This window comes from Odontomachus brunneus, unplaced genomic scaffold (assembly GCF_010583005.1).
Source record: "Odontomachus brunneus isolate Ranch 3 - 2012 unplaced genomic scaffold, Obru_v1 Obru_scaffold_182, whole genome shotgun sequence".
NCBI classification, from domain to species: Eukaryota; Metazoa; Arthropoda; class Insecta; order Hymenoptera; family Formicidae; genus Odontomachus; species Odontomachus brunneus.
The window spans coordinates 275,278-288,497 of record NW_022639632.1 but is presented as its reverse complement, the minus strand read 5'-3'; positions in this window follow the sequence as shown (position 1 = coordinate 288,497).

Below are 13,220 nucleotides of genomic sequence, written 5' to 3'. Positions count from 1 at the left end.
TACACTTTTTTTCAAATCAAAATAGTGCAAAAGCACATGTCGAAAAAACACTTTATCGCGTTCCATTTTTCACAAAGCAAAAGAAATTGTTGTTTAGGAAAATAATTGTGTATGCTGACTGAATGTTATCGAGAAATGTCGAAATTAATCACAAACTACCTGTTTCGTTAGTAATGACTACTAGAACTGTTTGCATTGCCATCTAACATTTGCGGGCGGAAACTAAGTTAAGGTCCTAATATTTTGTCAGTATTAATGTGTCGCTACGTCGATGCGATAAACGCTGTGATGTAAATATATATATCTATAGAGATTATAGAAGAATAGATATATATCTATGGAGATTATATTGAAAAATAAATGTTCTTTACTAGTCATAATTTTATCTGCTTAAAATATATTATTATATATTTAAATATATTATTATTTAAATATATTATTATAGATATATTTTTATCTGCTTAAAAGTTAAATTCTAGTTTTAATATGAACATCTTTCGCATGTACCGTCCACTTTGTCGAAGCGCTAACTCACGAGGTGTCGCGAATATTTCGTTATCATCTTCGATAGCGAAATAGCGAATTTCGCGACGTCGGAAATGCCACGTCTGATGAGTAACCGGCACTTTTCGTAAGAGAAAAATTTACGCAATTGACAAGGAAAGATTAGAACTTCCAATGTTAATAATGCCGCGTGAACCTGTAATACCGCATACTTTTCAAACTCAAATTGCGGTTACCGCTATTTTCCGCCTCGTGCATAAGGTGAACCGCAGAAGTCGCGTTCGCCACGGCATCCCGCCACTTATCCCTGCACGGCCCTCTTATTCTCCTCGCCATCTCCAAGACCGGCTGGATCACTAACTCAAGACGTTCGTTGGCCATTACGAGAGAAATGGCCAGCCACTGAAACCAGGCAAGGGTGAAGGTCATACTAGTCACGAATACCGCCTGCTGAACGCGTATACACGTTCTTCAGCGTACCCTACTTGAACAGGATGTATGAGCCTGTGACGTTCGGGTTGTCTTGAGCTTGTCATAATTTCTCATCCACGGCTTTAGGGTTAACTACTCTCGAAGAAAAAAGTTACATTAAAATAAGTTGCACGTTATAAATGACTGAAGATTTAGGACATTTCGCAAGTTGAGCTTCTCAGATATAGATAGAGTCTTAAAACATTTCAAAAGCAGAATAATTTCCAAACACATACTTAATTCTGAACATTCTTATTGACTGTGTTTAGCAGAGGCTGCCTTGCAACTAGCGTAAATTTTACTACAGCAACAAAGTAGCTTTCTTTGATGAATACAGCCATTGTTTTAATCTTTCAATACGAATTAAATTCTCAACATAAAAAAAAAAAAAAAAAAAAAAAAAAAAAAAAAAAAAAAAAAAAAAAAAAAAAAAAAAAAAAAAAAAAAAAAAAAAAAAAAAAAAAAAAAAAAAAAAAAAAAAAAAAAAAAAAAAAAAAAAAAAAAAAAAAAAAAAAAAAAAAAAAAATATATATATATATAGATATTCATATATCTATATGTATTCACATATTCATATATGTGCAAGGTAAAAAAACATTTTGTATTTATGTTAAAGTCGAACCGTGTAGATATTTTTGTGTCACATTTTTAATATACTCATGTGCTAACTTAACACATTGTATTATTTTTTTTATTCTGTGTTGAGTTTATACACCGGTTCTTAGTGTTAAATAGTGTTAACACAATAAAGTCCAAGTGTGATATTTTCGTATTAATTTTCGACATATCATTTGTATTATTTGTTTATATATTTATCTTGTGTTGAATTTAATGCAGAAATTAGAATGAATAACTTGGGCTATGTAAAATGTGTGAAATTTAACACAAAATTTTTTATAGTGTGTACATATATATTTAATAAATAAATAATATTTTTTTTATGTTACGAGAAGGTTTAAATATGCATATTTAAATATTAAAATCGTCTAGGATTAGATACGTGTCCGGGAATTTGTACTTTTACTTTATTGTGAATTTAATTTCAGATTCATTTTAATTTAGCGGAGCCGTCGTCCGAATGTGCAACGTTTACGAAAATGTTGCAAGCTGAACGTGAAAAAGAGTCAGTGGTGGACAATTCGGATATTTTTTGCTGAGCTGAATTACGACCGCGTTAATCTTCTTCAGATTCTTCGCTGGCGAGATTCCCGCGCACGCGAGGCGTGCAGTGAACTATACTCGACTTTCTTGCGTTTGCGTGAAATGAGTGCGCTCGAAGATTTCGCAGCTGCGACCGCCACAAAACGATGCGGTAATTACCAGTCACAATGGCGAGAAAATGAGTGTGAGGAGTTCCTCGCGCACGACCGCGGCTGGACGTGAGGAACGCGTTCTGCGTGAAATTCTTTCCTCTGTAGAAAAAGAGAGAAAAAGAGAGAGAAAGAGAGTGTGTGTGTGTATGTATATGTGTGTGTGCCTTTACGTTCCGGACAACCTGGGAAGCGCACGGAACGGTAACCGACCGATCAAATTGCGTGATTACATCTCTCGGGTACACGATTTTCGAGAACCTCGCCTCCGTGAAGAAATACTTTCAACGTGAGATTTGTGTCACTTTATCGAATTAATTAACATGAAATTATCTAGCGTGTGTATTACGGTGGAAAGTTCCTGGAAGCAATTAAAGGTTCCGCGTTTAAAACGAATATAAAGTACCATCATTAAAGAAAATGATGTGCATATAAGATACGATTGATGAAGTGGGCGCAATTTGCATTAATTAATTAGGTATTCTTCAGCAGTTAGTAACTTTAAGAGATCGTTTATTGCGCGATACGCGCAAGATATCATGGTGTGCAACCAAGTGCACCCATTTACCTGATTATGGGGGAACCTAATGGAACCGGTTGTACCAACCGGACTGTGCGTATATGTGCGTGTTTGCAGCCTTGAAAACATCTGTTATCATAATGGTAGTATCTCACCAACGTTGTGTTAATCCACGGCTCCTTCCATATCTATGTCCACGACGCTGTTGCAAATAGAACACACTTCGTAACAAATCGAAAGTCTGCGATCAATTATGCGTCTCTCCAGGATGTGTAGCATTAATATCACTTGTGAAGGTTTTTACGCGGTATATGACAAAGCAAAGTTCATAGACTCAATGGGAAATAAGAAGCTGATTAGTGCATTACATGAAACCTTACATTTTACTTTACATGATACTTCATTCATGTGTAGATTTAATTTCTGCTCTTTTCTCAGTATGACAGAATCCTTCATTTGTATATTTAGCAGCAAGTATATTTGACGATAATTAGATTAAGAAATTATACTTCCCATACATTTTGATAATCACATAACTTTTGTAATTAATTTGCAGCATTAATCATGATTCAGCATTTTTATTTTACCGACCTCCATCCGTGTTCTCCAGCTCCAGCAACTCTGCCACGATCACAACGCACGCCCAGGTCTGGAGAGTCTTGCCTTATCGTCGGTCGGTTATAAATAGAGGACACTAAGAGCTGGTTCAATTCGAATGGTTATCCGCAGAAGCACACGTGCCTTTCCTCACGTATCGCATGCAGTAAACGTGAATGTTTGTATTGTCGACGTTTAATACTTTCAGAACAAGTATACTAATGTTTGTTCACTTCAGATCAGAACAAGTTGAGAAATTTATATAGGGTGATACAAGGGTTCATTTTTTAATCGGGTATATCCAATGCAGTAGATATTAGGAGAGATATTGAGAACATGTCATCAATCTCCGTAACGTCTCCATCCCCAAGATCGTTGCGCAACCGTGACCAACCCTCATGAATGAAAATTCGGTCTACGCATAATAAAGAGATTCTCGCTCTACACGAGTACTCGGATTCGACGTGGAGGGTTCATCAATGTACGCCCAACTTTCGAAACACGAAAGTCATCCGTGAAAACATGTGTACGCGTAGCGATCGACTCTACACGCTCATCATAATGCGATGTGTCAACGTATGGGCATAGGCGTCTCCTCGAATTACCCTCGTAGAGAATTACAAAGAGACCCTTAATGATTTCGGTAGACTGTCAAATATATTCAGGGACACAATTCGATGGGGTATTCGAAAACTGATGATGCGAAAATAGACGAAACACTTCGGCATTGAAAAAAACGTATGCGTTTGCTAAAACGTATTCCTTTTTTCTGTAAGTGCAATTATCAATAAATAAATATATATATATATATATATATATATATATATATATATATATATATATATATATATAATAGGACGTCTATCTGTCTATATATATGTATGTTCTTTATAAACTCCTAAACTTTGTGACCGATCTGGATAAAATTTTAGATAGTTATTCTTTACGATCCTGCGGAAAATGTAGGTTACATGAAACATGAACGTCCCATTCTCTCCTTCTGATTTCAATTCCTTGACACTTTAACATAATTTAAGATTTAGGTGTACTAAATATAAAAAATTCGTGTAAAGTTGGCTAGTTTATACATATATAAAAGTTAGTTATTAAACTCAACAAAGTATTAACCCAACGTGTGAATGTGATATTCTCAAACAATTACAGAAACGTTCGCTTGCATGGCAAAAAACCATCTCGTACTTGCATAGAAATTTTGTTATTAAAGTTTCAACACATTCCTGCATTAATTTAACATATTATCTATGTTATTTGCTATTTGGACTATTCTGCATATTCTGTTGAATGTGTAATTCACCCTTTCTAGATGTTTAAATAGGACAGTTTACATGTAATCTATGTCAATTCCTGCTGAGACATATATTTTACATATGTAAAATGTATAGATAAGTTCCGTTGTTTGTTAACAAATTTGTATATTTGTCTAGTGTTAAATTACCGCGAAAATTAGAGTGGACAAATTGGAGCACATGTGAAATGTGCTGAATTCGACACGAAATTTTTTACAGTGAGAAATATACACGAATAGCGCGAATATAACTAAAGGGATGCGACGTGCATAATGCAATTTTGTCCTCCCCCTTCTCCCCCTTCCCCCCACGCTGCTGCGAACGACCGTGCACGATCGGAGGTGTCATCCCCCGCGGAAATACAGGGAAGGCAAACGAAGGAGGAAAACGGCGCGTCGCTCCAGCTGGCCGTGTCGAATCCGCTTCGCGGCGAGGGCCTGCTTCAAGGGGCTGCTTCAACCCCCTCGCTTCCATCGCGGCACAGTCCATCATCATCGTCGGCGACTTGTCAACCTCATTATGCTCGCCGCCTCCCTAGTGATCGTTATTAGCCGGCGCAAGTGCGGGCCCACGGTGCAAACCGGAGGCGACGTGACGCAATTCACCCCGTGTACGCATGACGAGACGGGGTGTTTGCACAGGAGGAGAAGGGCTACCGCTGCCCGTGACGATGACGACGCGGCGGCGGTGGCGGCGGCGGTGGCGGCGGCAGCGGCGGCGGCGGCGACGGAGACGGCGGGCGACGGCGGCGGCGGCGGTGGTGGATGGACCGAAGCGTGACGCAGCGTGACTCGTTTACTCACCGCGGCTGCACAATGCACTCGTCAGTGGCGTAACCGGCTCGCATTGCGTTATACCGCATTGGAAGAGTGTGGCGTCTCGTGTAGTACCACGCCGCCCAGGGTAGTAGCAATATTGGCGGTAGCAGCGTCCGAAAAATCTGATACCAAAGGCATCGATGCAGCGCGCAATATCGATCCATTTCCTCTCTCTGTGCATTTTAATTTTCTCCACACACCTCAGAGGCGAAATCTTCGTGTTACAAAGAGAAATCCAAATATTTCTACATAATATAGTATAATTATATAAATATACATAATATCATAATAACTGTATAATAAATGTATCATTATGATAATAAAGAAATATTGGATTTGCGAAAATAACGCAAGTGATGATTTGGCGATGAAAATTTGGCGCGTTGGAAGAATGATGATGACGCCAAAAAAGAGAGGGAGACAGAGGGGGCTTGCGGAAGAAATATCGCGCGCGGAATTCACCATCTAAGCCGCCGCCGCCGCCTAAGGACGGCACTGAGGAATATTCGTGAACCGTGCCGCACGATGATAGGCGCTTATGATAGTTTTCTGCGAGGCTGTGCGAGAGCATCAACGCAGGCTTTGGTGCTCCCACGATACTGATTGATTACGCGACGACCGCCCGGCAGCCTCTCTCGCATCGTCGACGCAGCCGTGGCCGCCGCTCGTTTTGTGCTCTGGTGAAAGGGAAGCCGATGCCTTTTGATGCCGACGATGTTGGCCACTTGTACGAACTCATCGCCGCTTTCGGCCCCGTTCCCCGCGGTGGTGCCCACATGCGTGGGCATGCGAGATAGGAGAGATTTGCGCGAGAAACTTTTTCGCGAACACGCACGCGATCCGCGAGCGCAAAACGCGTCGTGTGTTTTTTTGTTTTTTTTTAAGCGCGCTCTTTCGCCAGCCGCGATTGTAGATTTCAGCAAAAATGTAGCGATGTCCACGAAGGCATGCTCTAACGACAAATGCGCATTTCGATTTATTTGCTTTAGCCGTTGGCGCGGAAACATACGTTTCGCACAATTGTATTTCAGGGATGCAATCCCCGGATGATGAGGTACCGCACCCGAATTTCCCTACGAGATTACAATTGGCAGAATCAATTCTTTGTGACGTCGTTCTCTCCGCGGCGGGTCCGTTACGCGATTACAATTAGTAGCGCCCCTCTATATATTCCCTGATTACATCAGCGCGAAGCTCTGGGGACGATCGGTACGTCATTGGCGTCGGCGTATATAAGCCGCTTCGCCGCAGTGATAAACTTTGTTACTCATCGCACTTTTGGGTAGTATTCTGTTGTCGTCATTAAATTTAACCCTTTCATTACCAACTTACTGTTTTCTAAAGATACAACTTTTTCTTTAGTTTTACTTCATTAAATACATTAATGTAACGTAATTTTAACAAAAAAATCAAATTTATGTTTGGCGCCAAAGGGACAAAGACACTGATGTTCCACTAAAATTGTTGGAGGATGTATTTGTTCCAACGGTAATAAGAGTGATAGTTGATGTATCCTATGAATGCCAAAAAAGCTGTTTATTTAGTTGAAGAGGTTATTATTAGTGGTGGGGAAAAAATATGTTCCGTTGGTAGCGAAAGAGGTAATTAATATCGCCAGAGATTTCGTATTTGAATCACAGATTTAAAAATCGATATACCGACCTATGCAAAAGAAAGAAGAAAAAATTAAAATCACGCTCGTATTAAAATTTAATTCTATTACTTTCGCATTCATTTTGTCGTCGCATAGAGTGAACAAAGGAGCATGTTGGCAAAGAAGGATGAAGCGTATACAATTGTAACCTGGTGCATTTTGTAGGTATACTAATGCCCATTAAAAGCCTTTATTGCACAATCCATATGCAGTCGTTGCAAGAGATACATGCAATAAAATAGAGAGCCCGCATCACTGGATTTGTTAAGTCTGCAAAGAGTGATGCCACTGGTGGTATGTATATATGAAAAAGCAAGCATCAGATATTGGCAGTAACAAACCTGAAGCAGCATTGTTGTCGATGCAAAAATAGACTTGAAACAGTCGGATGCGTACACAACATAAATTCTACGATTTCTTAGATATGGCACAGACATCAATTCAGTGTTCCAGGATTAACAGCGTCGCTGATGTCTACGTGGTGATAGATATGACGAAACTAAATAATTATTTTATACTATATTTATCCCCAGTTTATTTCTTTATCTGATTATATCATATTTTTAATGAGCAATAATGGATACTCAACAGTAATTTGTATACAGGGAATTTAAATTGATATATTTAAATATAATATAAAAATACAAATACAGCAAAATATTAATTATAAAAAATATTGCAAAATAAAAAACATGTTTCAGACGAATGTTGTTGAATTTCAAAGGGAATATATGATAATAATTTAACCTTATTAGCTTGATCTTATTGATGAACGCGTAATGTTTTTCCAAGATTAGTTAGAATTTATTAAATGTAATCATGTGGTTTTTTAAATATAAATCGGTTCCTAGAGTCGTTCTGCGTATAAAAATAATGGAATAAAATCATTGAAAAGTAAATATTTCCTGAGATATTCTATATTTTATTTTGATATTTTTTAATACAAGATATGAAAATGTTGACTTTTCAATAACCTTATATTAATATTTTTGTACATAACGAATAAAATCGATTATTATAAAAAAAGTAGAGCGACTTTAAACATAATTCCGTTGCATTTTGCAGATTCAATGATACACAAGTGTGCAATTTCAGTATCATCGATCAATTTCTCTCCTCATTTTATATACAAAAGTATTAAAGTAAAATGATCAGAAAGTGAATATTTTATAGTAGAATATTTTATATAAGATATCTTGTATTAAAAAAAGTATTGGAACAAAATATAGAAGAATATCTCAAGAAGTATTTACTTTTCGATGTTTTTATTCTAATACTTTTATACGCAGAATAACTCTAGGAATCGATTCGTTAAAGAAACAATATGACTCTACTTAAAAAATTCAAATTAACTTAAAAAAACGGTACGCGTATCATAAGCTCAAGCATAGCATTATCGTACATCTTTTTTTAAACTACTACTACAACTCCTACAGCTTTAGTTTAAAACATTCTTTTCCGTTCTGCTTTATTTTTTTACATATTTAGGAATCTTATGTATATAAAATAGAATGTTTGTTTCCTACATATACTTAAATCCTTTGACTGAGCTAGACCAAATTTTGCATAGTTACTCTCTAGGAACCTGCGAAAAATATAGGCTACTATGAAACCTAGACATCCTCCTCCTCTTGATTTCAGTTTCTTGATATTTTGTGATAACTCGGGCAATGCCAAATAGCTTAAGCTAGTAACACATAAAAATAAATAATTTTCAGTTTCATAAGCTTCACATCTGAAGATCTTCACATTTGTAGCTAGTTAAAAGAAATCTTCAAAAATTGCCTTATACCTCAGGAGTGCAATATTTTTCAATGACGTTACCGTTATGACGAGTTTTGATGTATTCAATAAGTACTTTTAATCGCGCTAGGTCTTAGGTTTTAGTCTAATCTAAACACAGTCCAAGATTACTCATTTTAGGCATCCTCCTTTTCACTTTAACTTTGCGCTCAGTTAGACCAGCTTGAAAGGAACATTTTCTATGAGGGTTGAAAATATCTGCGCGTTCGTCCGGACAGCGAACAGTCCGATCGATCGTCAAAACGGCGCGACAGAAGCGTCGAAAGAACCGGGAAGAATCGTCGTCACCAGAATGCGTGATTCACTGTGTGGAGGACACGAGGACAATATCGTCCTCGCGAGGAATAACGCCGTTCGCTCATTCACGGAGATTTTCTCGAAAGCGTGCAGAGAGGAAAGCGATTCATCGTGCATTGCGCGCTTCTCCTCTCCGTTTTCGGGGTAATTCGCCGAAAAATGGCGTCAATGCGGACTCGTTGCCGTCCAACCGGCTGGCGAGCTCGTTATTATATCCGCGATCATTTCGAGAGCGTTACAGGTGAATCCCTTCGTAAAGACGTGGCTCCATATTGAGGAAGTTGCCTCGCCTATGACGGATCGTGTACGAGGAAGTCTCGGAGAAGAGCGCATCTAAGCATTCAGCGGGACCCTTCCGCGAGGGGACACGATCCCGCGGGACGAGCCATTCGGGGCACTTCATTTTGTGCTCAACAGACGACAATCGGTAATTGTAAACTCGAACCTATACTCCGAGCTCGACAAAGAGGACATTTGTCAAGCACACGTCGGTGAAGTACTCTCTCGTTGAAAGAGAACGCGACTCCTGCGGAGCGCAGACGACACACGCCTGGTTTTACATCGATACGCTCACGTACCCTCGATAAAGGCGATAAACGACCTCATATTTGTGTGAGAAAATTTAGTAATATAGCTTTAGAAGAGCCAGCTTTTATAAATTGTATGAAAAGAAAGGAAAACCGATTTTTTTTCCAAAAAATTGATATTTTTAAGAAAAATTCCTGTTCTTGTCACTTAAAGAAGAGATATTTTAAGAGAAAATGTTTTATTTTATTCGAGAGAGAGAGAGAGAGAGAGAGAGAGATAACTACTATTTTATTTGATAAACTATGGTTTCATTTATTTATGAATGTTTTGCTTTTTGTTTCTCTTGTTACACATCATCATAAATAAAAAGAAAAAGGAAACCTTTAGAGATTGTGAAATACAAACATGCAAGAATTAGAGTGTTATCATGAAGTTTCAGATTGCAATAATTTATTACCTTCACGCATAAAACCCTCTCTGTAATGATATAGTAACTACTATATAATCAATATAAAATTGCAATATAATAACCCTAAAATACATATATAATCTGCTGTCAGATTCAATTTGCAAACTCTGTCGACAGAGCAACAGCAGATTGCAGACACAGATGACTATGGATTTGTCAACAGGTCACACACATACATGTTCAATCTGTCGTCAGACTGCTAGTAGATTTCTTATTGGGTCGTTTATTTACCTTCAGTTAAATGCACGCAATTATCTTCTTTACGCAAAGAAGCAAATGTGGCAGGTTCTAGCCAACACGCATGAATTTCTCCGAACAAATTCTAATCTTGAGAAAAAACCGAAAAAATCTGCGGAAAAATGAAAAAAATCGTTTCTCCCGTGCCTTCAAACTATACTAGTAGGTGAAATATTTTAAAATTGTATTTTGGTCGAAAACCAAGCGCGAGCGCTTTCACGGAGAAAGATGCGAACAATTCATGATTATTTATTTGTATAAAACTAACACAACGTATATCGCGGGTGCACAATCGCATAGTCACGACCTGGCGCGCCCGACTTGTCAGTTTCAATCCGTCGTTAATTTAGCGCGACTTTCGAGAGAAAATCAACAACGAACGGAATTTCTCAGCGGCTCGTGCGAGCGCGCGCTGAAAACGAAGGTTACCGATTTACAACGGGCTGCTAATCGCGCGCGGTTAAGAAAATTAATTTTCGCCAAAGCGGTTTAAATCGCCAACCGCGCGCGCGACGTGCCGCGGCAAAACGGGGAAACGAGGCGTGTAAGCTCGCGCTGGGGCGCGCACGCTCGGCGCGATGACCAAAAATTGTAAGCCTCTAATTATTTTTTCTTTTCCTCGGCGAGGTCGAGGGGTGAGCGGCCGAGGAGCTTCTGTACGTCGAAAGGATTTATAAGGCAGCCCGCTGAGTTTCCCAGCGAGAGCCGACGAGCGGGTGCAACGAGCCACCGCTTCGGTCAGATCGGTGTCGTTTGTGTGTTGGGTCTCTCCTCCTCTCTTTCTCTGCTCTGCCAGAGTAGCCGGTCGGTCGGTCCCGCGATGCCAGATTTTCGGCCCGGGCACACCGTCATCCGCGGCCGGAGACCTGCACGCTCACCGGCGGGTCATTCGTTATGGTTACCCGCTCGGGGGTCGGCCTCAGTGAAATCTTTGTCCACCGAGCGATCCGATCGCCGATGTGATAAACATTAATGAGTATTGATGTTGGAGCGCCGATCGAGACCGGTCATCGTGATATCGCGATCGGTGAATCTCTCACGACACAGATGATTTCTTCGCCCGATTTAATCGCCGGCTGGCCGGCAATTAACTGCGCCGTGTGGCTCGCGCGACAGAGCACGCTACAAACTTGGCTCTCTCTTTCTCTTTCTCTCTCTGTAATGTTTTCCACGTTGTGGAATATGTCGCTCGCAGTCGATTCAGCTCGCGAACTATGCGTGAGAACTGCCGCACCTGTGTGCATATTCGCGGTTCAACACGACTCGGAATATCAGAGCGTGATCCTAGATAGACTTTCATGATCGTAGTAACATGAGACTGCCGATGATGTAGAAACTTCACCATTTTTTAATCGCATTTATGAAAAAAATATATTGTATCGAATTAATCGTTAAATTTACATCACACAATGATAATGTAAATTTTCCGTTATACTAATGCAACAACAAATTTATTGCATTTAACATGACATTGTGATAATTTTTCTCCTTTCGATAAATTTTAATAATTTTCATCGTATTTTTCCAAACTCGTCACATCTTATGTAATAAATATAAACCATTCATTTATAAATATAAACCATTCATTTATTCAGGGATGCAACATACAAATTGATAATAAAGTTGTTGCAAAATTTACGTACATCTGTCGATCTGGAATATCGTTGATACTCGCGTTGCTCCATACATTCGATATCTTTTGCTCTTTTAATACTTTGATAGCTGCATTTTTTACAAATTTTTATCTGTAGTCGACAGATTTTGAGAGCTCGCTTAGAGACAAACATCCCTCTTATACGTTAAAAATTCATAAATTTAATATCGCAATTATAGATTGTAATCCCTCGCTCTGTGATGTCACAATTATAGATTGTCACTATAAACAAATATTTTTTTTACAAGACGACAAAATACTAGTAAAATAATGTCACGCACATGTATGTCAGCTCAATTGTCAAAGTGCTAATCAAGAAGAAAGTACGATTTCAGTTCCCCTCTAGTAGCAATGAAGAATTAATATTAAATCTTTATTATCGAGTGGAAAGAACCTCTAGTGTGTCAAATCAGTCTCGTCTCATCGGTGTTCACCCGTCACCCAAGAATGTTCATCCCGCTTCGCCACCTTCTCCATTACCAATCGACTGCACCACCTCCGACCGACAGCGATTGGTATCGCGGGGGAGAATAATCGAGTGGCATTTTTACGCTGTTTGCAAACTGTATCGCCGGCGGGAGGTCGAAAGGCACGGGCTAACGGTGACGAGACGAAGGGCCAAGGGGGCTGAGGAGGAGGACGAAAAGGAGGAGGGGAAGGAGGTGCTTCAAGGGGATCCATGCTATCGTGACGAGTATCGAGGCGAGCAGTCGAGTACGATAGAACTAGGGGTGCCGCGCCACGCAATTCCACCCTCCGCGTACGATCCTCAGGCCACGGTGCGTATGTGTGCGTCACGAGTGTACATGTCCGAGGTATGTGCCTGTCTGTGTCGCGAATGTATTGCGCTTCTATACACGCCTACGGGTCGAGAGGGTGCATTGCCATTCGCTCGCTCTCGGAGCCGCGGTGAGGTAACGCGCAAGATGACGGGCGGCGAACATCAAAGCGACCGACATCTTTCACAGACCGCCACCGCTTCTCCGTCTCCGTTTCTCTCTCTCTCTCTCTCTCTCTCTCTCTCTCTCTCTCTCTCTCTCTCTCTCTCTCT